Source organism: Monodelphis domestica, chromosome 3, assembly GCF_027887165.1.
Source record: "Monodelphis domestica isolate mMonDom1 chromosome 3, mMonDom1.pri, whole genome shotgun sequence".
Classification (NCBI taxonomy): domain Eukaryota; kingdom Metazoa; phylum Chordata; class Mammalia; order Didelphimorphia; family Didelphidae; genus Monodelphis; species Monodelphis domestica.
In genome coordinates, this window is record NC_077229.1 from 393,510,960 (window position 1) to 393,538,924 (window position 27,965).

Genomic DNA, 27,965 nt, shown 5'->3' on the forward strand with positions numbered 1-27,965 from the left:
TAAAGTGATTTGTGCAATGGTTAGCACATAATAGGCACTTAATAAATGTCTATTCCTTCTTTCCCTCATGGGAATAAACTGTGTTAGTAAGAATTTCATCCTTGAGCATTTCTCATAACTCTGAGTCTGAATTCTCCTAAATAATTTGAAGACTGAAATTCAGTGGTTCCACAAAATGTTATGTTGAATACTATTTTGTATCTAAGGATCCAAAGATAAACTTAAATAGCTTCAGCCACCCAAGAATTCTGCTTTATACTAGAAGGTTTAAAAATGCACATAGGTAAATAAATAAATAATACAATAATTTTAGGAGAGTTCATTTCATAGGAAAATACTAAATTTAAGGAGGGAGGATGATCAGAACAGGCTCTGAAAAAGTTCTGACTCCAGAGAGGAACCCTGAAGGATTCTACAAGACTGAAATAAGAAAAATGTTTATTCTAGACATGGGGGACTCCCTGTACAAAATTACAGACCCCTGAGATGAAATGACAATGATCAGTCTGGTTTGCAACACAGAGTGTGTGAAGGGAAGTAATCTGAGATAAGCTTGGACAGGGAGAAGGGTACCAGATCATGGAGATCTTTCAATTCTGGGTTGGCAACATTATACATTAAAACAGAGGCAATAGGGAGTTATTGAAGATTTTTGAATGACATGGTCAGATCCACATTTTAAGAATAGCTATTTGGAAATTGTGAAGAGGATAGATGAAAGAAAGGAAACCTTGAATTATTGAGATCAAGGAGACTAAGTAAAGAGACATTATAATTGTTCAGAAATTAGGTGATGAAGGCTTTAATTAACACAACAGATATGAAAATGAAGAGAAAGGAGCTGAGGAAAGTGTTGGGGAAATGGAATCAAAAAGGTTGAGCAAACCATTAGATCTGTGCAGAGGGGGTGGAGAAAAAAAAAAGATGAGATCACAAACCTGGGGTACTGAAAGGAATGTAGTACCCTCATGAGAAAGAATAAGAAGGGAGGAGACAACAGGTCCATTTTGTATTTGATTTCCATGGATCTTGTAAGGAATGCACTTGGAATCCAAAAGATGGGATGCAAAATCTTACCTCTGACACTAAATGCATGATGCTGGGCAAGTCACTTATTCTTCCGTTGACTCAGTTTTCTCATCTCTAAAACTGTGACCCTATCTACATACATCTGGTAGGCAACTGGAAATGTAGAAATAGAATTTGAAAGAGATATCAAGATTAGATATATGGACATATGTATGGATATAAGTATAGTAATATAGATACATCTTTGTATTTTCCTTCCTTCCTTCCTTTTCCTCTCATTCCTTTTCTTTTTGCTTCCTTCCCTCCTTTCTCTTCTTGCACTTTTGAAAAACAAAACCTAATTTCCAGCACCCTCTGCAGGTCCTCAAAAAGATCTTTGGGTGCTATATTTATAAGATATTTGCTACGAGACTAGGAAATGCCATTGCTCATAAATGTAATCTCATCTAAAAACAAGGTGTTGGTGGCATCTTTAGTTGATAGGCCTATGTGACGTCCCATAGGTTTGCACTTCTTGAAGTGGTGATCAATGAGAGGAAAGAAAAAGTAGAAAATATAACAACTGAGTTTCCTGCATTGTGTCAATATCAAGGAGAAGATAAAAAACGTCACTTATCAACAATTCAGAGATTTTTTTTTTCTTTGCCATAAGCAAAAACACTTTTTCTATGTCATAGAAAAAGGGAAGCTGAGGATAAAAGGCCACTGTGCACATACTGCACATTTTCTAAGTCTAAATTTTCCCCCACCTGATAAGTCAAGTGTCAGTCAAGATAGAAGGAACTAGAGATAAAGGAGGTTGTCAGAAGTCTGGCAATACTCATTCGTTTTCACCAAAGTCCCCATCTACTCCCCACCCCCTTTTAACTAACTTGCTTTCTTTTTTTCTTTCTTAAGAAAAAGAAAACGAATTGTGTTTACATGTGCTGTCAAAAAAAGAAGACAGTATGAGGGGAGAACTTTGAGACTATTGCTGAGGAGAAAAGGCAGTGAGATGCTTTCATGAGGAAAGAGATATCAGAGAAAGCAGGCTGGTGGACACAGGACAGGAATAAAGTCAGGCGCACTGGGCTCTAATTTTGTTCCTGTGCTGAATGATGGGGTCAAACAGGGCAAGTTGTGGAACTGCCACTTACTTTAATTAGATATACAGGAGACAAAGCTTGATTCCGGTTAAGATTGTAGCATAAAAGGTTGTAGAAGAGGCCAGGTTTCCCACATTTACTCCAAAAATAACTTTAAGAAACATTAGATTAAAAACAAGAAACAAAACAAGCAAGAAATTCAGAGAAACACTAGTAAGCGCTTTTATCCATTCAAGGACTATATGAAGAAGACAGACAGAAATTTAAAATGCTTAGAGTTGTTCTGCCTGGAAAACAAGAATAAGGTCAAATGAACAAACTGGAAATCTCCCAAGAGCATCTGGACTAGCGGCCCTGTGGGAGACAGAAGCTCACAATGGTACCTGGACTTGAGAAACCCAACAGTGAGAAGAACAGCAGTAAGAAGAAGGACAAAGTTGGGGAGGGTATAGTCAAAGGGAAAACAAATGTGTGTGGATCCTAAATGGGAATTTCAAAAGAAAGAAATTGTAAGAATCAGCATGAGGGAAAAGAGAATATGGCATAATTGAGTGGAAGAAGATTCCTTCAAATACAGATCATTAGTTTTGATTAAATTCTTTATCCTTAAGTATACTCGTATTCTTTGTAAAGAGAGGAAGAGGCAAAGAGATGAAAAGGTTTAAGAAGATATGATGGAAAAAATGAATAATTGATAGTCATATCAATAAGGGTGAATGAGATACACTCATTAAGAAAATGTGAGAACAAAATAGAATATATGAGAAAGGAAGCCCCTAAACATGTTCTTTTAAAGCATAAAGATTCATAGTTTTTAAGAAGATAAATAAATGAATAAAACAAAGATTCTATAGTAGAATTTATGTTCCAAATGAATTGAGAAAAGAAAGGAGTGACAGAAACCATGATCCTGAACAGGTCAATAATAAAAAATAAACACAGTTAAAAGAAATTAGCAAAGAAAAATATTCTTAAAGATACCATAGACAAAAATGTATTTAATTATAAACACACAAACACACACATACACATACACTCATATACATACCCTGAATTGAGTAGAATCTAATTATTTAGAGAAAATTTTAACTTATATAGAGAAATAATGTTGGAGAATTCAAAGGATTGGCAAATCTAATAATAAGGTAAATAAGAAAGAAGTTGAGGATGTAAATAGAATATCTGGAAAATTAGATATGTGAAATCTCTACTAAATATCAAATGGAAACAGAAAAGGACATATTTTCTTTATCAAATTTGCATGGAAACTTTACCAAAAATAATCATGCATAAAGAAACTAATAACCACAAAAAATAAGCAATGTAGGATATTTTTAAAAAGGATTCATACTAAATAACTTAATCCTAATAAGTTGGTTGGTTAATGAATAAATCATAGAAACAATGGTAAGAGTGTTAAAAGAAAATTATAACAGTGAAACATCACACCAAACTTTTGGGTTGTAGCAAAAGTGGTCATTAAGAGGAATAAAGGTATTGCATCTAAATTTTTTATCAACAAAAGTAATATTAGAACAATGAATTGGGCATGCAACTAAAATATTACAAGAGCAGTAAATCAAATAATCCAAACTACATATTAAAAATAAAAATCTAAAAATTTAAAGCACAGATGAACAAAATTGAAAACAAAGAGTGCAGAGCAAAGCATTGAATTAGTCAATAAAATAGGAGTTTTTAAAAAAAGACTTATTAAAATATAGTTATCTAATTACATTTTTCAAAAGAGAAAACTAAATTGCCAATATCAATATGAAAAATGGAATTCACAACAAGTTAAGTGGAAGATTATTAGATAATATTATGTTCAATCATACAATTAAGATGTTTCAAATGAAATGCATTAATATTTATAGAAGCATAAAATAACCATGTTATCAGAACAAGAAATAAATAATTAAAAAACCCAATTTCAGAAAAAAAGATACTGCACAATCCATAAATAAATTGCTAAAGAAAAATACTTTTATCATATGGGATTACAAATAAATTCACAAAAGCATTCAAAGAACATTAAATCCAAAATTACATAAATTGTTTGCCAAAATAGAAGAAAGAAAAAGAAATGATTTTGCTAAATTCTTTCTATGATACAGGTATAGTTTTAATACCTAAACCCAGGAGAGACAGAGAAGAAAAAGAAATCCACAGAACAATGTCCCTAATAAATATAAATGAAAACAAATGTTGAATAAAATAGTAGTAAAGACGCCAGAGCAACATATTTTAAAGATAATATTTACTGTGACCATCTTGAATCAATTCTCTGACACAGGTTTTGTTTTAAATAGAAAGCTAAAGACAGGTTAGATCACATTAGTAGCAAAACAATAAAATCCATAGGTATATTAATAGATGCAAATAATATTGTAAAATATTACAATTTCTGTTAAGATTGTTATAAAGCATATCAATAAACATTATAAATATAAATAAAATTTATATATGATATAAATAAAATTAATATAAAGACAAATAATATTTTAAGGATGAAAAATAAAACAAAATATTAACATTATCTAAAATGTAAAAATCCTAGTAGCATTTCCAGTAAGATCAGTATAAAGCATGGATGCCCATTATCATGACTATTATTTCATATAGGTTCAACAATATGAGCTATAAAAATAAGAAAAAAATTAAATACATAGGCACAAGAAAAGAGGAAACAAAATCTTCACTTTTTTTCCTGACTATATATGTGGTTGTCTACTTGAAAAAATTTTGGAGATTCAACTAATAGTAAATGAAATAATTTTTCATTTCAGCAAAGTAGCAGGATATAAAGTTAATCTACATAAATCATTAGCCTTTCTATATACATATTTTCTATACAATGAAACAATAGGAAGAGACAGAAGATATAATATTTTATATAACAACTGCATGCAAAAATATCTGGAGTCCACTTATAAAGACAAATACAACAATTTCATGAATATATCTGCAAAATATTTTATAGAAATAATGGCACATCCAAATAATTGAACCTTGCCAATATAACAATGGCAATGCTACATAAATTACTTTATTTGGGCAATGCTGTATCTATCAAACTTTTAAAAATTTTAGTTTATTGTTTCCAAAGCTTAGCATATTAAAAAATGTATTGCCAACAATAAAATTTACCAATTTACCTGGAACGACAAAAGTTTAAGAATCTCAAGGGAATCTAAATCAAAGGTGGAAAGGAGGAGGCTTGGGGTTATCACACCTCAAAGTCTCTTACTAAGCAGTAATCAAATTTTTAAAATTGGTATTTGTTAAAATGATAGAAAAATCGATCAGTTGTACAAATTAGGAACATAAGTTCCATAACCCAATAAATATAGTAGCTAGTTTTTAATAAAACTAAAAATCTCAGCCATTTGTGTCTAGACACACTAGCTGACAAAATTTCTTTGCAAATTGGAAGGCAGTCTGGTAGAAATTAAGTTTCTGTTAACTTCTCACATAATATATCACAGTAAATATCAAAAGGATACATGACCTAGATATAAAGTTATCATATACTAATTGGGGGAAGAAGGTAATAGTTATCTTCCACAAGAGTGAGTAGGTGGTAGAACAATTGACCAAAGAAGGAATTGATAGTATCACTGGAGATAAACGAACAATCTTGACTTCATAAAATTGAAAAGCCTTTTCACTATATATATATATATATATATATATATATGTATACAGTAAAAAGGGAAATTAAACTACAGAAAAATATTTGAATCTGGTTTCCCTCCTAATTATTTAATATGCAAAATACATTGAGAAATGAGAACAGAATATATGAAAAAGGGCATTTCCTAATGGATTAATGTGACTAGGCACCACTCAAATAAAAAAGAAAAGTAATGTATCATTAACAATATGGGAAAATCCTTTAAGGCACTAATAATAAGAGAAATGTAAATTTTTAAAAAAAAGATTGCACTTTGCAGCCATTATATTTGTAAAAATGATTTTTAAATTGTTGGATAAATTTGGGTAGATAGGAATAATAATATATGGTTGATAAAGTTGTGAATTGGTCTAGCCATTTTAGAAAGTAAATTGGAACTTTACTCAAAAGATGACAATCTGAATATACTCTTTAAGCCAATAATAACTGTATTAGACACATCTCCCCAAAGAGATCAAAGAAAAAGGCAAGGGGGCTATACATACAAAAAATTTCATAGCAGCACTTTTTTTGTTGTTTTTATAACAAAACCCTAGAAACTCTCAGAGTGCCTATTCATTAGGAAATGAATGGATAATAATGTGGTATATAAATGGAGTGTAATTGTGTTTTAAGAAATGGCAAAATAACAGATTTTTTTTTGTAATGTGGGAACTTCCATGAACTGATGCATTGTGAAGTGAGTAAAATCAAGAGGATCATCTATATAATAACTAAAACTTTGTAAAGAAAAACAACTTTTAACCTCATAAGAACTTTGATCAGTCCAATGACCAACCAAGAGATATCCTTCTCCTCTCTTCATGGAGATCTAATGGACTAGAGATGTGGAAAGAAATATGCAATTTCAGATATAACCAATATGTGGATTTGCTTTATATGAGTAAGTTTACTTCCTACATGAAAAGATTTGAAGGAGTAAGGAAAATTTGGGAGTAGAGGTGTGTACTGATAGCAAACCAAAAAAAAATGTCAATGAAGTATTTAAAGAATATATAGAAAAAATAAGAAGGAAGTTCAGAAAAGATTATAGAAAAGTGTGTTTAAAATTCCACTCTGGTGGGAAGGAAGGAAGGAAGGAAGGAGGGAGGGAGGGAGGGAAGGAAGGAAGGAAGGAAGGAAGGAAGGAAGGAAGGAAGGAAGGAAGGAAGGAAGGAAGGAAGGAAGGAAGGAAGGAAGGAAGGAAGGAAGGAAGGAAAGAAAGAAAGAAAGAAAGAAAGAAAGAAAGAAAGAAAGAAAGAAAGAAAGAAAGAAAGAAAGAAAGAAAGAAAGAAAGAAAGAAAGAAAGAAAGAAAGAAAGAAAGAAAGAAAGAAAGAAAGAAAGAAAGAAAGAAAGAAAGAAAGAAAGAAAGAAAGAAAGAAAGAAAGAAAGAAAGAAAGAAAGAAAGAAAGAAAGAAAGAAAGAAAGAAGATTTGTAAAGGAATTCATGAATAGAAAGAGAAGGGTGGAGGCATTGCCAGAGGGAGTAGAAGACTACTGGACTGGAGGTAGGGGAGGTCTGGGACATTATAGATATACCTGTGTTTGAAGAGAGGACTAGATTCTTCCTGACATCATGCACTGAGCCCAGAGCACTGTCATATGTCTTTTACATCTTGCTTCAAAGAGCCCAGAGTGTTGTTTTGTTGGTAACAGTGAAATCAGGCCAGGAAAAAGCACTCTTTCAACATGATAGTCCTTTAGTTCTGTGAAACTACCCTGGGCAAAACTCAACCCCAAACCACTGCCGCATACACAAATAAAAGGACTCCAAAATAACAAAACATTAACATTGTACCAAAGTGTCCTCTGGCAAAGCTAACATCTGTCCTTCTCATGCTTCCCAACCACACTCCTACCCTAGGAGAAAATGTGGTTTACAAATGGAAAAAGGTTTGGGGAGCTGGATTCAAATCTCTAAATAAAATAAAAGATTGTATCCACTTGTAAATAGATTTTTCTCTTTGGTCTATCATATGTACTAAAAGTACAAGCAAAGATGAGTGTCATGTATGTCTTAGGTAAGTTCTAGTTGTTCTCACTACACATTACTAATAATCTGGCTTCTTCCAATATTCTATTGAAAATATTCTCTTTCACTAATGACACCTTAATCATCATATCCAGTGACTTCATTTTCTTTATCTTCAGCCTGATGCTTAATACATTATATGATCTTGGCAAAATCAATTCATCTTTCAGGGTGTCAATTTTCTCATCTATAAATTGAAGTGGTCATTTTAGATGACCTCTGATTTCTTCCAAAGGTCTGAATCTCTGATCCTATGGGCCAACAAAGAGATAACTATTTTCTCAATCATTTCTATTATTATTATACCGGTGTATGTAGAAATATGAAATGATTCTATATTAGCAGTTTCAGTATTCAGAGACTTTCTGTTTTCTTTCCATAGGCAGGTTTCTTAAGCCATCAGAAAATTTACCAATAACAATCACAACTCACACATAATATATTGTTTTAAGTTTCATGAAACTCAGTCTTTGTTAAAAACTGGATAGTCAGAGAACTTGAATATTATTATGCCCATTTTATAGATGGCATTTTGAGAATTGCAATTATTTATCTATTCTTTTGCTAAACAAAACAATATACTGAGGATAAAAAAAAATAACAAGTCTTATTGGTCATTGCCCTCCAATAATCTGTTTAGTATGCAATAATAATAATTATTAATTAATCTGCATTAATCTGGAGCATACTTTGAGTCTGTCAGTCTCTTCACAGGGTAGTGAGGAATGATGATAACAACCTTAAATCTCTTAAACTCATCATAGAAAAGTGGAGAATCATAATTTTTTAAATTATATCAGATAACCTTTGTATTTTAAATCATTAGCACAGTTGTGATTGTTGCAACAAGAGGTGAAATTAAACCAATATCACTTGAAGCCATTCTGAGGAAGACACTGCAGTAAAGTTATTCCCTTAGATACAAAATCAATATGGATTTTTGATGTGAGGATGAAAGAGGGATGCTGGGAAATATAGTTCAAGAGTACAAAATTCTAATTACACATTTTCCAATTACTTTTAAATTTGCCTTTCCATGAAGCCCTGTTAAGTATATTTTTTATCACATTCTTAACTGAAAAAGTTGTATTTATTATTTCTGCTTTTCTGCATTTGTTTGCAATATTTCTATGCCATGCTACATGGTTGATCTTTGTATATGGACCATGTACTCCTGAGAAGAAGGTATATTTCTTTTTATTCCTATTCTGTTTTCTCTAGATATCTATTAATTCTAATTTTTCTAACATTTCATTTACTTCCCTTCTTTCATCTTCAATTTTTGGTTTGACTTATCTAGTTCTGAAAGGGGAAGGTTGAGATCCCCTATTAGTATGGTCTTACTACTATTTCCTCCTTGAGCTCCTTTAATTTTTCCTTTAGAAATTTAGTTGCTATGCCATTTGGTGCATAAATATTTAGTAATGATATTATTTCATTGTTTATAGTACCCTTTAACAGAAAGTAATTTCCTTCCTTATCTCTTTTAATTAGATCAGTTGCTACTTTAGCTTTGTCTGATATCATGATTGCTACTCCTGTTTTGTTTTTTTTTTTTCCTTTAGCCAATGCATAATAAATTCTACTCTAACCTTTTACCTTGAATCTTTGTGTCACCCTGCCTCAAATGTGTTCCTTGTAAACAATATCTAGTAGGATTCTGGTTTATAATCCCCTCTTATCTACTTCTGTTTAATGGGTTAGTTCATCCCATTCATATTCAGCATTATGATTACTAACTGTGAATCACCCTCCATCATATTATCCCCTTTAAATACTGTTCTATTCCCTTTCTCTCTGTTCCTCCTCAACAGTGCTTTGCTTTTTGTCGCCCCTCCCACTTCCTCCTCCCTCTTCCCTTGTCTTATTCTACTTCTACTTCTCTGTGAGGTAAGATAGAATTCTATACCCCACTGCATATACTTGTTTTACCCCTCTGCACCTTTTACAATGAAGGGAAAATTTTAAGCATTGCCCATCACCACCCTTATCCTTCCCTCTCTATAATGATTTTTCATGCCTCTTTACCCCCATTCTATTTCTCCCTCCCCTTTTCTCTCAGTGCAACCCTTTCAGTCCTTGATTGATTTTTTTACATATAATTCGTATGTGTACATATCATATCATACAAATATATCATTCCATGTCATCACATTTACATATATATCATATCATCATAATCAGCTTACTTCATTACCCTCTTTCTGAGTAAATTCCTTCTATCTTCTCTACTACTAAGAGTAAATTTTGAGAATTACAGAAATCCTCTTTCCATGTAGACATATAAATATTTTGATTTTACTGAGTCCCTTAAATTTTTTCTTTCTTATTTACGTTTTCAGACTTCTTTTATGTCTCATGTCTGAACTTTAGATTTTTTGTTTAGGTTTGGATTATTCCTCAAGAATGTTTGGAAATCTTCTATCTTATTGAATGTCCCATATTTCCCTTGAAAGAATATATTCAGTTTTGCTGGATACGTGACTCTGGGTTTTAAACCCAAATCTTTTATCTTCCTAAATATCATATTCCATGCCTTTTGATCCTTTAATATGGAAGCCTCTAGGTCATGTGTGATCCTAATTGTAGCTCCCTGGTATGTGAATAGTTTCTTTCTGGCTGGTTAAAGTAGTTTTTTTCCTTGGCTTGGTGGCTCTTGAATTTAGCTATTATATTCCTAGAAGTTGTCATTTGAGGATTTCTTTCTGGAGGTGATCTTTGAATTTCTTTCCATTTCAATTTTATTTTCTTGTTCAAGGATCTCTGGGCAATTATCTTTGATAATTTCTTGTAATATGATATCCAAGGTTTTTTTTCTTGATCATGGCTTTCAGGTAGTGCAATAATTCTCAAATTGTCTCTCCTAGATCTATTTTTCTAGGTTAATTATTTTTAATAAAATATATCATGTTTTCCTCTATTTTTTCATTCCTTTGATTCTGCTTTATTTTTTCTTGATTTTTCATGAAATCATTAGTTTCTAGATGGTCAATTCTGATTTTTGTCCTGATTTTCCTCTGTCAGTTTTTGGTTCTCCTTTTTTAATTGGCCCATTTCGTTTTGCATTACTTTCCTTTCTCCTTGTATCACTTTCACTTCTCCTTGTATCACTTTCATTTCTCTTTTCCACTTTTCCTCTGCCTCTCTTAATTGATTATTGAAGTTCTTTTTGAGTTCCTCCAGAATCTGTGTCCAATCCATGTTTTTCTTTAGGACTTTGGGTGTGTTTTCTTTGCTTTCACTGTCTCCTTATCTGTCTGTACATTGCTCTTTGTCTTTATAAAAACTCTTTAGAGTTTGGTGGGTTTTTTTGTGTTGTTATTGTTTACTTGTTTTTCCTATCTAATTATAGGTAGGCATGGGTGAGATGATATGATCTGAGGACTGATTCAATTGGCCCTTGTGATGCTGAAAGCTTAAAGACTTGCATCTGGCTTAGGTTTAAGCTTCTGATCTCACATTTATCTTGATCAGGTCAAGGGCTGATCAAATTCTAGCCCCAGGCTTAGTCTCAAGTTTTTTGTCTCACTCTGTACTTGATCCAATCAGACATACCCTTGATAGTCCTGTTTTGGAGCTCCACCCTGAACTTTAGGCAAAAAGATGAGTACTTAGTACTTAGTACTTATTACTATCATCCACCTGTAAAAATAATACATGAATGAATTTATTATGGATATAAACTGATTGGGCACTCTGCTTGCTGTGCTTACAAAGTATCTTCAGATTATATAAGTGAAGTGAAGCTCATAAGTGAACTTCTCTTCAGGGCCAGGCACAAGGAGGCTAAGGAGACTCTGGTTATACAAAATAATTATATATTGTGAATATTAGAATATAAAAGGATTTCTAACTCTAAGGAATTCTAACTCTAACCAAATAAACTCCCTGGTTCCATAAGGAACTGCTTCTTCTGTTTCCACAGGCTACACTGATCCTTCCTGATCTGACTAACCCAAATTTTCCCTATTCTACAATAAACTAACGCTATTATCCTTATACAAAGTATATAATTCTTAACTTTGTCTACAAGTTATAAAAATAACAAAGGCCAGCTGACTGAGCCTCAGCAAGAACCAAGTTAGGGCTCTGAGCCTTAGCAGACTCAGAGTCCAAACCAAAGACTGGGTCTTTCTTTGGTCTTCTCAGAGATAAAATAATCTTTGAAAGAGCAATATACAGTCACTAGTGTTTCCCAAGTTGGAAAAGGAAATCACTCCTTCAGGCTTTTTCCCTCTTTTACTTCTAATTTCAGACAATGGGGAGAGAGAGAAAAGAAGATGCTACCTGCTCCCAGCACTAAGAGAGAGACCAACTGCCACTCCCAGAGACTAACTGCCAACTCCCTCAGAGTAACTTCCACAGAAAAAAAACCATTACACCTCCTACACACACTGTCAACATTTGAAACTGACACTGTCTCAGATCTGTTTCAAATTTCAATTCTTTCTCAAGCCAGCTTTTCCACTACTTTTCTCTAAGCTAATGTAATAAGACTTAATTTCTAATATCTTTGTCCCAAGTCCAGACTCAAATAGTTACATCAAAATCTCCAGGTATCTCCCACACTGCCTTTTCTCCCTATACTAGAGAAGTTATGATTAAAAAAAAAAAGAATATATGTATATGTAAAACTATGTCTTGCTTGTTTCTTTTTGTCAGTTCTTTTTCTGGAGATGGACATACACAAATCATTGTTCAAACAATTATTTCAATTGTTGTATATAATATACTCCTGGTTCTGCTCATTTGATTTTCCATAATTTCATGTAGGTCTATCCATGGTTTTTTTTTTTAAGTTGGCTTAAGCATCATTTTCTATGGCACAGTAGTGCATCACAATCATATGCCATAATTTGTTTTGTCATACCTCAATTGATGAGCATCCACTCAACTTCTAGTTCCCCATTTTATTAATGGTGCAATTGTAGTATATTTAGAAAGTCTGACCTCACCATTAAGCTTTGGTTATTATACCATATGTATATGGTATAATAATGAGTCATAATGAGTCAGCACCTTCCCACTCAGAGCTCCTAGTAGCCTCATTTTATAATTTTCTAAATATAGTTATCATGTAAGATTGTGTAGTCTGTTTTGAAGTCTCATTTCCCTTTGAGCTTGTGAACTACTTGAGGAAAGAAATGATGCTTAATCTAAATTTTACACCTAGGACAGTGCTCTGTAGCCAGTAGGTACTTTTGTTGTTGTTGAATAAATAGTGTTTAAGGATAGCTTGCTTGATTAAGCTCTTAAGCTCATCTTTATCTCCTCTAACCGCAAGAATATAATTTTCAATTAGTGTTATAATCATTGGGATCAGATGAAACGATATAGTTTCTTCCTTATAATATTCTAATTACTTGACAATAACCTGAAAATCATTCAATAATCTGTAAAATGAGTTCTAAAGTCCAATTCTCAGTCACTAGGCAAAGTAGACATTATATGTAGGGCTTTTTAGGGCCAACAAAAGCAAAGTGATTAGCACTCTCAGAGATCCTGCTGCAAGGAACAGGTTTCAAAGTGTTCATATATTTCTTGCCTTTTATGTCCATCACTCTTCTTATATGCTTTAAAGACTGACCTTTTGGGTCCTCAGAAAAAACATTGCTTGTGAAAGAGGACACACGCTACCTGGTACATTCTTTTAGTGGTCACAACTTCTTTAGCCTCCTTGCCTGTCATCAAGCCTTCAGGGTCCATCCAAATCCATTGCCACAGCATCCAGGACTAATCTCAATACTGATTACAACCTGGTTCTCCTTGAGTCCTCCAATATGGCAGACAATAATGTTATTACTAACATATTTAACTTTTTTCCTTGTTTTGTTTATAAAGAATTATGATTAAACTAATTATTGGTAGTTTGTGAAAATTTGCTTAATTTCATGATAGCTTTTCTCCCATTTTTCTTTAACTTTTATCATTGCCTTTTTAATTTTATTTTTATACATATCATTACAATTTTAGTAATCATTTTCCAACATTTTGTGCTACACGTTCTCTCCTTTCCACTCACCTTTTCACTTTCCCCAAGAGAGCAAGTAATATGATATAAATTGTACAGATGTTATCTTACAACACATATTTCCATGTTAGTCATATTGTGAAACAAGGCACAAATTTCTAACACTAGAGAAAAATTCACAAAGGAAATAAGGTAAAGAATGATGCCCTTTGATCTGTATTCAGACTCCATCAGCTCCTTCTATGATGTTGGATAAACTATTTTTGTCATGTTTCCCTTGGAATTGTCCTAAATTCTTGCATTGCTTATAATAGTTAAGTCATTTACAGTTGATCATTGTACTTTATTAAACATTCTAACAGTTTTTCTCAATTCATTTTACAACACTTCATATAAGTCTTTCCAGGTTAGTTTGTGTTTTTTTTGTGCATGAGATAGTTTGACACAGTATTGTTCCATTACAATCACATACCACAACTTGTTTAGCTATTCCCCAGTCGATGGACAATCCCTTCAGTTTCCAGTTTTTTTTGACACCATAAAAGAGCTGCTATAAATATTGTTTTACAGGTACGTTCCTTTCCCCTATCTTTAGTCTCTTTGAGTAAGAACAGTTTGATGGCCCTTTGGGTATTGTTCCAAATTACTCTCCAGAATGTTTGTATTAATTTTCAGTTCCACTAACAGTGTACTAGTATGCTAGTTTCACTATATCCCCACCAACCTTTATCATTTTCCATTTTTGTCATATTAGCTAGTCTGACAGGTATAAGGTGGTACCTCAGATTTGTTTTAATTTACATTTCTCTAACTAATAGAGATTTCAAACTTTTTTTTTATATGACAAAGATAGTTTCAATTTCTTCATTTGAGAATTGCCAATTCACATACTTTGACCATTTGCCAATTGAGGAATGCTTCATTTTCTTATAAATTTAATTCAGTTTTACATATATATTGAGGTCTTTCAGAGACACTTGTTATAATATTTCCCCCCAATTTATGGTTGTAATCTTGATTGTACTGATTTTGTTTATATGAAATCTTTTAAACTTAATGTAAAGTTATCTTTTTTACATCATGTGATGTTCTTTATATCTTGTTTAATTTTATCCTTGTGATAATTTCATTCTGCTGTGCTAAGGTATAAAAAAGCCATAATTTTCATTGATAAAGGGATTGTTTCTCCTTCTCTCCCTTGAAGTATAAACATGATTTTATTAAATTTTCATTCAAAACAATTTTTAATATTTTCCAGATTTAGCTTTTCTTTTGAAAATTTGTAATTTTCTTATTCACCTTTTTTTTCAAAATAAGGAAGTATTAATAGCTTATTTTGATAGTTTAATCTTAAAATAGTAATTGAAATCTTAAAAAAAATAATAAACAAAACAGAATGTTTTCCATTTTCCTAAAATGTTGCAATCCCTAATATATTCAGCATGAAATTACTATTATTTTGTAGATTTATTTTAATTAAAAATTTTGGACACTAAAGGAATGGCTCCCAAATCTTGGTGCCTACAAAGCCCCAAGGACTTTCATCTGCTGCCCTAAGTGGTATGAATGCCTTGGGCACTGATTTTTAGTAGTGTGTGTCAGTTCCTTTCTAAGACATTTTTGCAACAACCATCCCATGCAATGAAAGGGGTAAATTTATCCCATTAGAGTCTTATTAAACTTTTGTTACAAAATTTAAAAAATGACATTATTATCTCTATAGAGGGATGTAATTTTAATAACTTTGGAAATTTATTTTGTTTATTCATATAATAAGAAAGCTCACAAACCATCTCATATGCAGAGCCTCAGTAACAGAGTGTCCTGGAATATACCCATGCTCTTGTCCTCAAAATTAGTCTGGAGTACAGGGTGAAAGTCAACTCTGATTATAGTTTATCAATGGCTCACAAAGACAGCTATATTTTTCTACTAGGGTAATTTCATTTCTTCATTAGGATGGATATTGTCTTTATTTTAAAATTTAATTTAAAAATTTAATGTATATTTTTAGTGCCCAGTTCTCTTCCTTTCTTCATCCCTCCTTCACCCCCCTCCCATTGAGAAGACAATCAGTATTATGTTCATTATACATGAGAAGTCATGAAAAACATATTTCCTCATTAGTAATATTGAAAAAAAAGGAAGAAATAGAAAGCAAAAAAATATGCTTCAATCTGCACCATTCATCAGTTATTGTACACTGTATACTATATACTGCTATTAATGAATACAGTGTTCTCCTGGTGCTACTCATTTCACTTTGGATCAGTTCATATAAAATTTCCAGGTATTTCTTAAACTTACTGCTCATCATCTCATATATCACAATAATATTTTGGCCAAATTGCATAAAACAACTTGTTCACTAATTCTCTAATTAATAAATATCCACTTATTTTCTAATTCTTTACCAAAACAAAAATAGCTGCTTTAAATATTTTTGCACACATAAGTCTTTTTCCTTTCCTTTTATTTCTTTAGGTACAGACCTAGTAGTGCTATTGCTAACTAAAAGAGTATACACAGTTTAATTGCCTTTTGGGCATAATTCCAAATTGTTCTCCATAAAGATTGGACTAATTCACAACTCTACTAACAGTACAATAGTGTACCTATTCTTCCATATCCTTTCTAGCCTATCAGAGGGTGGATTTTGAATGGTTTTCTCTCTCTAGGTCATTTTATTAAAAAACAAACAAACTGAGAAGCGCATTCTCAACAAATTCAAATATTCTTAATAAATATTCTCAATAAATAAAAAAGGAACTTTGTTTTAAGTGAAACAAGAGTGAAGACGGATGTGAAGGTGAATGAAAATGAAACATTAATACAATCCCCTTTAGCATGAGCAAGTAATTATGTGTCTGACTTGATTGATCAGTGTTGTACAGTGATTTCCTGTATTCTTCAGATTCTACTGCCAAGAACTCTTTGCTCATTTATTGTAGACATAACTGTAATTCAAAGCTACTCCTTTAATTTGTGTCATATTTTGATGAAATTTCATTAACAGTGATGGTGAACCTATTGAATGGGTGCCAAAGATGGCACATAGAGTGTTCTCTCTAGGCACATGGCCACCTTTCACCTCCCACCAGAGTTCATTACTAGAAAGGCAGAGAGACTTGGGTAGGGTTGTTCTCATTCCCCCTTTCCACCAGCCTGACAACATTTTTTTCACATCCACTGCCCCTCTGCCCAGTAGCCCAATGGGAGCATTTTCTCCCTCCCCTGTGTGGGGCAAGGAGAGGGACAAGGCATGCCAGGCATTCAATGAGGGGAGCAGCATGGCACTTGGTCTCTAAAAGGTTCACCATCATTGGTCTAGGATCTTGCCTTTGGCCAATAAAAATGTCAAAATGAGTTCATTTAGGAAGTAACATTGATGGACTTCATCATGAACTTTTCCTCAACTTCCCTATCCATAGTGATCTTTCAGTATGCCAATTATAGACAATTCTCAAATTACAGTTTTAAGAAAAATAGAGATTTTGAAAAATCAGCAACAATGCTCACAATAGATTGTTATTTTCATTTCAACCAACCAGTCAATTAAAAAAAAAGGATAGTCTAAGGACCAGCCTATCTGTAAAGCACTGAGATTGTATACTATGGATAAAAAAGACCAAATAAAAAGAAAAGTTCCTGCTCTTGGTGAGTATATATTCTATTTATCATTGTGAAATTTAAACTACCAATGGTTCTGAAGAGCAAGGTCTTTTCATCAACCTAACTCCAGGAAGAAGAAACTCTGACCCATAAAGCAGCTATTCTATCACAAAATATGCTCAGAATTCAGAGTGGAGGCTATATTTTATTGCTTATGAATGGTTGAGACTGGACTGTTATCTCCTGTGATTGTCTGGTTTTAATAATATCCCATTAGCAGCAACAGGAGAGATATATTTGGTATCAATAAATAAGCAGGAAGAGATAGGTGGACATTAAAGGCAACATTACACCATTGCTTCCAAATTTCATTGGAAAAATTTCACTCTAATCACACTGTAGTCATAGCTCTAGGAACTCAAAAGGGCATTGGCTATAGTGTTTCCAGTGTACAAAACAAAACCAGAGTCCAGTGGGGAACGACAATGGCAGAATCTGGAAGAACCCTTTACACATATTGCTCTTATCTTGGAATAGCAGAAAGAATACTAGGATATAAGAAACAGTTTGGGATTCTAATCTTGATTCTAAAATTATCCAATTGTGTGGTCACATTATTACCCTCTGTGATCTTTTAAGTTTCTCATAGCAGCAACTGGGTGGCACAGTGGATAGAGCACTAGGGCTGGAGTCAGGAAGATTGTCATTTAATTCTGTCCTCAGACACTTACTAGCAATGTGATCTTGGGCAAGTCACTTAACATCTGTCTTTCTCAGTTTCCTCAGATATATATAAAAAAAAAGGGATAATGATTCTGCCTACCTCTGAGAGTTGTTGTGAAGATCAAATGTGATATTTGTTATGGTGCTTACTACTTCCTGGAAAGTAGTAGGCAAGTCTTAATCAGTGCTCATTCTTTTCCCTCTCTTCATATAGAAAATAAAGAAAACAAATGAAAGAAAAAATGGTAAAGTAGAAAGAACACTGAAGTCAAAACAATACTGGAAACCTATAGGATGCCTATGAACTTCTGGAATGGCTAAACAAATTGTAGTATATGAATGTGTTTTATCATTGTGCTGAAAGAAATGGAACAAGAAAAATTCAGAGACTTAGGAAGACTTATATAAACTAATGCTGAGCAAAGTAACAGACCCAAGCGACCAATTCACAAAATAATCCTACTATTATAAAGCAAAATAATGTTAAAAGATATCATCATGGACTGCTAGGAGCACAGTGGATAGAGTGCTGGGCCTGGAGTCAATAGGTTCAGGTTCAAATCTGGCCTTAGACATTTCCAAAGAAAGGAAAGAGGGAAGGAAGATGATCCATCTAATTACTATTTTTATTACAGATGACTAAAGTTGATATATGCTTCATTCTTTTGGGGAGAGAGGTGGTAGTGTATAGGTGTGAAATGAGACTTAAGTTGTAATATATTGTTTTGCTTTATTAAACCTCTTTCTTTCAAGAAGTTAAGCCTGGGTATATTTGGGTGTGACAGTAATGTGAAATATTTTGAAATAAAATTAAAACACATAAAAGGTCAATTTTTAAAAGGAAGAAAAAGTAAAATCAAGAGGACTAAGAGTTAAGATCATTGGGCTAAATCCATCAACAGGAGAGTTAACCTATCTGAGCTTCAGTAACCTTAACCATAAGCTCCACAAACCTCAGGTGCTCTTAATATGAACTATTGTTATGATTATTTATGTCATCTCTAATGATATTATTCTAAAATAATGAAATTACTGCCTATCAGTTTTTGGTAATTGCTCTACAAATAGTTAATGATTTCATTGGCAAGCTCTATCCTTTCTGTAGTAACCTGTCTTAGAAGTTAGAAGGACAGAGGCTGTTCACACTACAAAAACCTCTTCCAAATAATCAATCAGCAACTGACGTGTTTACTGAGTGCCTAGTATTTGCTCAACACTGAGGTATATACTGGGGAGGATTCAAAAGAAGGATAAAATACTCACCCTAAGCAAAGAAGAGAGAATTAAATCTACATGTCACAATGAAAGGACAATTGAATACTAAATCATGTTGAATTAGTTGACAATTAAGTGCTACTGAAGTTCATAAAAGGAAGAGATCCATGTCGACTGGAGTGATCCAGGAAGTCTTCTTGGAAGAGGCTGGGGATTATGCCCAGTCTTAAATTATGAGTGTGATTTAGATTTGATTCAGCAATTCACCCAAAAATCCATTATGGACCTACTATGCATAGAGCACTGGGTGTCACATTCCTTTCATATGAGGATTAATTTTAGGAATACATAAAGTTTAGATTGGACAAAGAAAACTTGAGGGGGTGTAGTGATAACAACTTTCAAGTATTTGAAGGGCTGTCCAATGGAGGAGGGATTAGATTTGTCCTTCATGGCTTCAGTAGCAGGACTAGGAACTAGGTAGAGAGCAAAGAGGAAAATTTAGACTCAATTTAAGGAATAATTTTGTAAGAGGATTTAGTGAATTTTCTATTCCTGGATTTCCCCCACCCCCAAAATAATTATCACTACTCAAATAAGTTGAAATGGAAATTTGTGTCAAATATGGGCTAGTTTAATTGGCTTCTGAGGTCTCTTTCTAACTCTGAGATTCTGGGATTGTATGATAGTAACACCAATAGCCATAGGGATGGACTGGGCATGAGGTTTCATTGGTAGAGGGAACTGTCCTCTGAGGAAACTCCCTATATTAATGCATTGATTATATGTGGCAAAAAGAGAGAAAAGACCTTTGGGTTGGGAAAAACATAAATAAAAAATCTCTGAACAAGAGCATGAGGTTGGTGAAATTAACTGCCTCACAAATCCCATTCACTCTGGAGTCAAGACATCTCTTAGAAAATGAAGGACAAACAAGAACTTTTAGCTTAAGTATTCATGAGCTATCTATGTTGCCAATTTACATTTTGAAGCACCTTCAGTTGAAGGAAAGCCTTGTATTGATTTAGAATCTTGAACTCTAGAGACTACATTTCCCACAATCCCCTTTTCCTGTAGTGCCATGGGTTAATTTTGTATTCAGTTTCAGTTTTGAGCACATTTTTTTGCTCTCTCTGCCAGAAGCCCGGGCTGGAGATAGCAGTGTGGAGCTAGGTGCAGCTGACTTTTTTCTCTAGTTTTACTTTTCCTTTTTGCTCTAAGTAAATTTTTAATAAATAGTATTAAAATTAAAAAAAATATATATCAGGGAAGTGGACGAGGACCTCAACAGTAAGCTCAGCTTTCCAGAAGTATGACTCTGGGAAGGATGACTACATTGACCTGATGGAACTGAAGCTGATGATGGAAAAGTTGGAGGTCCCCCAGACCTACCTGGGGCTAAAGGACAAGGGGATTGTGGGAAATGTAGTCTCTAGGGTTCAAGATTCTCAATCAACACATTCTGATGTAAAGTCCACATGAGTATAGGAATACGATGGACTCATTTTATCGTCACCATCACCAACAATAGCTATTTATTTATTACTATGTATTTCCAGGTTCTTCCAGGTGGAGGAACTGATGTTTGGCACACAGTATGTGCCCTTCAGAAGCATTCAATCTAGCTGAAGAAAAGAACATGAACATGAAAAGAAAGCGATATAAGTGAAAGGCAGGTCTGCTCTTCTTCTATTGAGAGAACTAGCACTATCTAGAGGCCGCATGCTTGTCTCCTTATATAGCATGATTTAAAGGTACTTAAAGATTCCAAATGGTTCCAAAAACCCTTCCACTTGCCCCACTTTTCCTTCCCTTTCTACATGCATAAATTCCCATGATTGAACTCTCAAGTCCTTCCTCTGGACTACTCCTATGAGTCAAAGGACCACATTTATGAAGATGACTCCTAGATCTATATTTCCATTTTTTACCTCCTGTGTTCTATCTTCTGTGTTTCAGTTATATATTTAACTTTCCACTATGCATTTCTTACCAGCACATCAAACTCACCAAATGCAAACCAGAATTTATCCTCTTCTGGGACAGATGGAGAATGAGAAAGACTTCACTTTCAATATTGCTTCTGACACATTCTAGTTATGTGAGCCAGGGCAAGGCACTTAATCTCTCAGCCTTAGTTTTCTCATCTATAAAATGGAGAAAGCACCTACCTTATCGGCTGTTATGTATATAAATGGAGATTTTGAACCCTAGACTTCATTCCCCAGAAGTCCTTGCTATTTCCCAGAATTCCCTATAATCTCTCCTGTGTCTCTACATAGGTGAGATCACTTTTTTTTGGTATTTAACTGGCAGTAACGCCTCCCACATCCTCTCTTCTTACGTGATGTAGCATGATCAGTGGTGGTGGTAAGGTGGGGAAAATTTGAAAATGGCTAACCATCCATGGGCACGTGGTTTTTATTTTGTATCCTCTTTATTCCTTGATTTCTAATAATCCTTAATAAAATTCATAAAAATAATTATTTTATTATTAGTGATATAATATAATTTTTACATGTGAAGATCAAAGAAGATAAATGCAAGGGAAAAGCTTTGCAAGCTTTAAAGTAATGGGTGAAAGATGTGGATTGTAACACTTCTAGAGATTTAGGTTGAAAGTCCAGTGTCTCTATCTGTACCAGGCTGAAAGACCAAGATGGCTGCCTTCAGACCTGGATCTCTTAATAATTCAATCTGACTTCTATGTTAAGTTAACAAAAGGTTTACTATTGTAAATAAACAAGAAATGGGATGGAAAGGAGGGCTAAGGTAGCTCCCTAACACTATTAGCTCTATTATTCCACCCTCTGAGCTAAGAGGCTTATAAAAGCCTGTCTTCTTTGACTTACTGCTAAGTATCACTCTATACTATCTGTCTGCAACCCCAAATCCCTAAATTCTAACTATCCTGACTAAGGCCACTCCAAAATAGTTTTTGGGAAAGGCAGTATAGCCCAGTTGCTGAATAAGGATGGTGACTGGATGTCAGAGCCACCCAAGACCCTTCAGGCAAAAGCCTGAAAGTCTCCTTGATTACAGACAGGTACAAGTCTCTTTAGGCTGGCTTTCTTCTCAGGAACACAACAATATCTTAAAATTCAGGACAGGAAGAAAGAGACAGGAACCGAGGGAAAAATGAGTCCGGAAGCTGGAAAGCTGGTCCGAGGGCTCAACCAGCAGGTCAGGGCTCCTCATAGTGAAGGTCAGTTAACTCCTCCAGGAAGTTGTCCTTCCAAAGTTTCAATGCAAACAGGAACTCCCCCTCCTCTCCAGGCTTCAAGTCCCCTCTTTATTCTGTCCTAAGGGTCTTTTGGAACTCTTTTCTTTTAAGTTCCTTCCTTAAGTTTCCTGCTTTACAACCTTTATTTATTTCAAATTTCCTTTTTTATTCTTCTGTTCCTATATTGTTGTTGATGTTGTTGTTTATCCTTCATTTTCAAAGAGGACCAATGACATCATTGCATGATATCTTGACTTGCTCAGAAATTGGATTTAAATGAGGCAAACATGCACAGAGTTGTCAGCCTCACTCTCTCTTCCAGAGTCACTGAAGTCCAGTGGCAGGACAAAAGTCAGGAAGAAGTCACCATCCCGGTGATGGTCCAGGATGCAATGGATGAACTTACTTTCTTCGATGTGTGACCAAGTTTTAAGCACTCTACAGAGCTCACTTCTGCTGCCTTCATGACCATGGAACAAATTATTCTCGTCTGCCCTTTTGTAGGGGAAAGTCTTCACAGGCCTGTAGTAGACACCCCCCAACTCACCAATGGGTTTCAGGCCTGGGGGTTGTCCTTAACTCGATTTAGTCAATATGAGGAGTGTGTTTACTGGGATGTAACCATTGTGCATACACCAGCTCCTTGGAGCCACAGGTGAGAGCTCGAGGAGGATGATAAGCCCTCACATAAGACGGACTGTCTTTCTTGAACACCCCAAATATCCCACTTTTTAAAGTAATATGCAAATATTACATATCATCTGTAATAAATAATAGCTATTATTATTTTTAAAAAATAAACTTCTTACCTTCCACCTTAGAATCAATACTATATATTAGTTCCAAGGTGGAAGAGTGGTAAGGCTTGTGCAGTGGGGATGAAGTGACTTATCCCCCAGGTTCACACATCTAAAAAGTATCTGACAGTCTCTAGGCCTGTCTCTCTATCCACTGAGCCACCCAGCTATCCCTGATAATAGCTATTATTGGTGGTGGTGTTTCTAAAAGGAAAAATTCTCAATCTAGTCATTTAGGGTAAAGTTTCAAAGTAACCTTTAACTCATTTCTCTCACTTACCTATATTCATTCACATAATTGCTGCCAAGTTCTGTTGATTCCAACTTGACAATGTTTCTGGCAATTGTTCCCTCCTCTTCACTTAACTACCCACTTCTTTTTTTAGATCCCAATTATTTCTCCTCTAGCTAAACAGTAAATGATAATGACATTAATAATAAATAGTATTTTATATCACTTCAAATTTGTAAGGTGCTTTACAAATATTCATCTCAATGTTTCCCCCCTCACAATAACCCTTGGAAGTAGGTGCTATTATTATCTCTGTTTTACAGATGAGGTAGACAGAGGTTAAATGACTTGCCCAAGTTCACACAACTAGTAAATAAAAGTTTGAGCCCAAGTCCTCCCAACTCCAAGTTCAGCACTCTATCCTCTTGACATCCAATAGCCTTCTACCTACCTTGAATCCAATTTCTCCCCAGTTGGAACCAGTTCAAGCTTTTTGGTCTGGATCTATGATTTCATTAGTTTCAGAACAGTCATTGAGGAAACTCCTGCTATCAATTTGGATCAGTAACTTCTTCCATTTACAATAGGAATTATCTCAAGCACTGAAAATTTAAGTATCTTGGGTAAGGTCCCATAGACAGCATATATCTGAGGAAGGATTTTAATCTAGGTAGCACAGATTCTGACAATGGTTCTCTATCTTGTCCACCATACTGCCTTGGACATTTTAAGGGCTTAATAAATGTTAATCTAATTGAAGTAGTTGGTACTGGCCCCCAAAAGTCACTATTAAAATGTAATTGTTACCTTAGTGAGTAAAAACAATTAACTTCCTGATATTTGCCCCGAATTCTTAACAATCACCTCAGCCAAAATATAATCTGATTAACCCTTTAGAAAAGTAGAGGGACTGAATTTGTCCCTAAGGAAATGAATTATAGGGCAGGTAATTTTCAGAGAAGGAAGAGAAGCTGATAGAATGAAATGACAGACATCAATTAAAGATAATAATAAAATGGTGATGATAATAATAATAATAATAACTAGCATTTATATAACACTTATTATGTGCCAGGCACTATGCTGAGAGTTTTATGATGATTATTTTATTTGATTCTCACGACAATCCTGGGAAGTGTGTGCTCTTACTATACACAATGTGCAAATGAGAAAAAGAAAGCAAATATGAGTTGAGTGACCCAGTCAAGGTGGCATGGATGGTTAAATGTCTGAGGCTAGATTTGAACTTGGGTCTTCCTGACTCTGAGCTTGGTGTGCTATCCATTGTATCACTTAGCTATTGTAGATGTCTGGGAAGCAAAATGAGATGTGCTTAAGAGATGGTTAAGCACTACAGACAAACTGTCCTCACCTGCCTCCTCTGCCTTAGGCTAGTGCTTTCCCAGAACAGTGAAGATATTGAACGTTTTCTTTGTCTAGAGCTTGGTTAACAGGTAAGGGCACTTCTCAAAGAACTAGGGTGAACGAAGCTTCTCGGCCTCTTCTCAAACTGTCTTTCTGGCAAAAACCATCCTACATTTTGCCAAGTGAAGCTTTCATTAAATTCTAAGCATGAATTTCTGAGGAAGTTTAAGTCATATGTTTATGATTCATGGACAATGAACTCATCTCCAAATTTTGGAAGCATCTTTTTTTGATGTCTCAGGAACAGCCTCCTGAATGTTTGCCATTTAAATCCCAATGGTTTGAAATTACAAGTGTGGGGGGCTTCATGTTGATCTCTAACCTAGAAAACATGTTATCATTTCTAGCCATTCCCCAAATGTATGGAATTAATTAAATATTCTGCCCTATATGATAGTCACTATTTCCATGATGTTGTAAGGATGCAAATCAAATTGATGACCCTAATTATATTGGATTACTTACTTGTCCCTACAAAACAGAATGGAGGAAAGACAAATGGGCATTTCCCATTGTTGGGCTTTAAAAAAATTTTCTATTTGATGATGTTAAGTAGCCAATAATTGATGGTTCTTGAATCACTGGTAATTACTGCCATAAAGGACTTTAATTCAACACTTATCTGCCCTTTGTAGAAGGTATGTGGGGATTTCCCTGGTACTTTTTGTTCATTAAATCATATTTTATCTCCTATTAAGGCAGATTTGAAAATAAATAATGATAACATATCCACCTGCGACTTCACCTGCCCACCTGCTTCGGCACTGAAAGTTGGGGCAGATCCATTTTTGTTAATTGGTTTGACTTCCCCTCCCAATCCTGTTCATCCTCAACCTTAGCAGTTTCCACTGTTTTCACTCTTTTTCTGTCCATTCTTCCTTCAGCTTCTAGAGAAATGGGTTCCAATCTTTTTTTTTTCCTGTGTCCTTCAAAGAAAGGTTTATAGTTCTTAGTCTTAAAAAGTAAAATAAAAGAGATAGAACTTAGATAGTTTTTCTAAATAAATAAAAGTGCATCCTTACGACAAAGAGAGATTAAAGTCCTAACCTCTAACACTCTCTCTTCCCAGCCTAGGTGACTATTATGAATGCCTGGGATAGCCATCTATTCTCCTTTTCTCTTCTCCATTTATCCCATGCTACCAGTAAGTCCCATTGCAGCTGCTCATACACAGTGGAGGAAGACATGGGAACCTTCTTTAAGAGCCTTTGGGCTTTTCAGTAACATCCAGTTTGGCATCTTCCTTTTTGACAGGAGGATATAAAAGGAGGAAAGGCTATGTGACCCAGGAAGGCCTCTTTCTACCTATGCACAATCATGTATTCAGGCATTTCCAGAGGATTATTCTGAAACTTTTTGTAGACTTTTACTATCTATAGGACACCACAAGTAGCTTTTGACATCAAAATGGGAATCAAAGTTCTAGATTAAAAGGGAAAACAAACTTTGGGATACAGTCTAATTTAAAAGATTGTAGCAGAGGCTAAAGACTGACATCAAAAGGTAAAATATTACTTGTCTCTAGGTATTTTTTTTTCTTCTCTATTAACCTGTATCTTTTTTTTTTAACTTGACAAAACAGCCCTTAATTATTGATTGTATATCTCTTGGCATGCACTAAGTATTTATATACTTAGTTATTGACCCTAATTTTTAAAGGATATTCTTAAGTTTTTCAATGAAAATATAGAGAATAAATGGAGGTAGTTAAGCTGTAGTAGTCATGTCCAAGCTATGATTGGATCAGACACAGTTAAATGTACAACCTTTTCTTATATGTGACACTTGGCTAGTTTCTGCTAGTTACAAAAGGCCCCAGCGCAGGTGGGGGCATTAAGTCCTCTATAAACTCACTTAGAGAGATCATTTCTATTCTCTAGATTTGCTAGGACAATTTTACATTGAGTCAGCCCTTTCAAAACTGGCTTTGAATCAACCATGTGCTGTAGCATCTTAATAGGAATAATGGCTGGAATCCTAACGTTGGTTTTCTAACATGGATACAAGAGACCAGAATTCATCACAAAAACACATTCTATTTCCTTTTTTTTCTTTTTTGAAGGGGAAAGTTATGTAATCTTTCAAAAAATTAATATTTCACTTCTTCTAATTACATGGAAGATTTTTTTAACATTTTTTAAAATTTTGAATTCTGAATTTTTATCTCTTTTCCTCCTCACCTCCCTCCTTCAGAAGGCAAGCAATTTGATATAGGTTATACATGTGCAGACATGGAAAATATATTTCTATATTAGTCATGTTGTAAAAGAAAATACAAACAAACTACAAGAAAAATGAAGTAAAAAATTTTCATTCAGATTTTTATCAATTCCCTCTTTGGAGGTAGATAGTATTTTTTATCATAAGTTCTTCAGAATTATATTAGATCACTGTATTTCCAAGAATAGCTACGTCATTTACAGTTCATCATCATATGATATTTCTGTTTCTATGTACAATGTTCTCCTGGTTCGGCTCATTTCACCTTATATTGGTTCATATAAGTCCATGTTTTTCTGAAAGTATACTGCTTGTCATTTCTTATGTCACAATTATATTCCATCTTGTATACAAGTTGCAACCTTTCCTTGATTGGTGGGCATCCCTTCAATTTCTATTTCTTTGCCACTGCAAAGCTACTCTAAATATCTTTATACATATATAAGTATGTATAAGTTTTTTTTTCTTTTTTTCTTTCTTCTCTCTTTGTTATACATATCTAGTAGTAATTTTGCTGGGTCAAGACATTTTATGTCTCTTTGGGCATAATTTCAAATTGTTCTCCAGAGTGGTTGAATCAGTTTACAATTCCAGCAACACTACATTAGTGTCCCAATTTTGTCACATCCCTTCCAACATTTGTCATTTGCTGTAAGTTACTTTAAATGTACATTTTCCTAATCAATAGCGATTTAAAACCTTTCATATGACTATAGATAGCTTT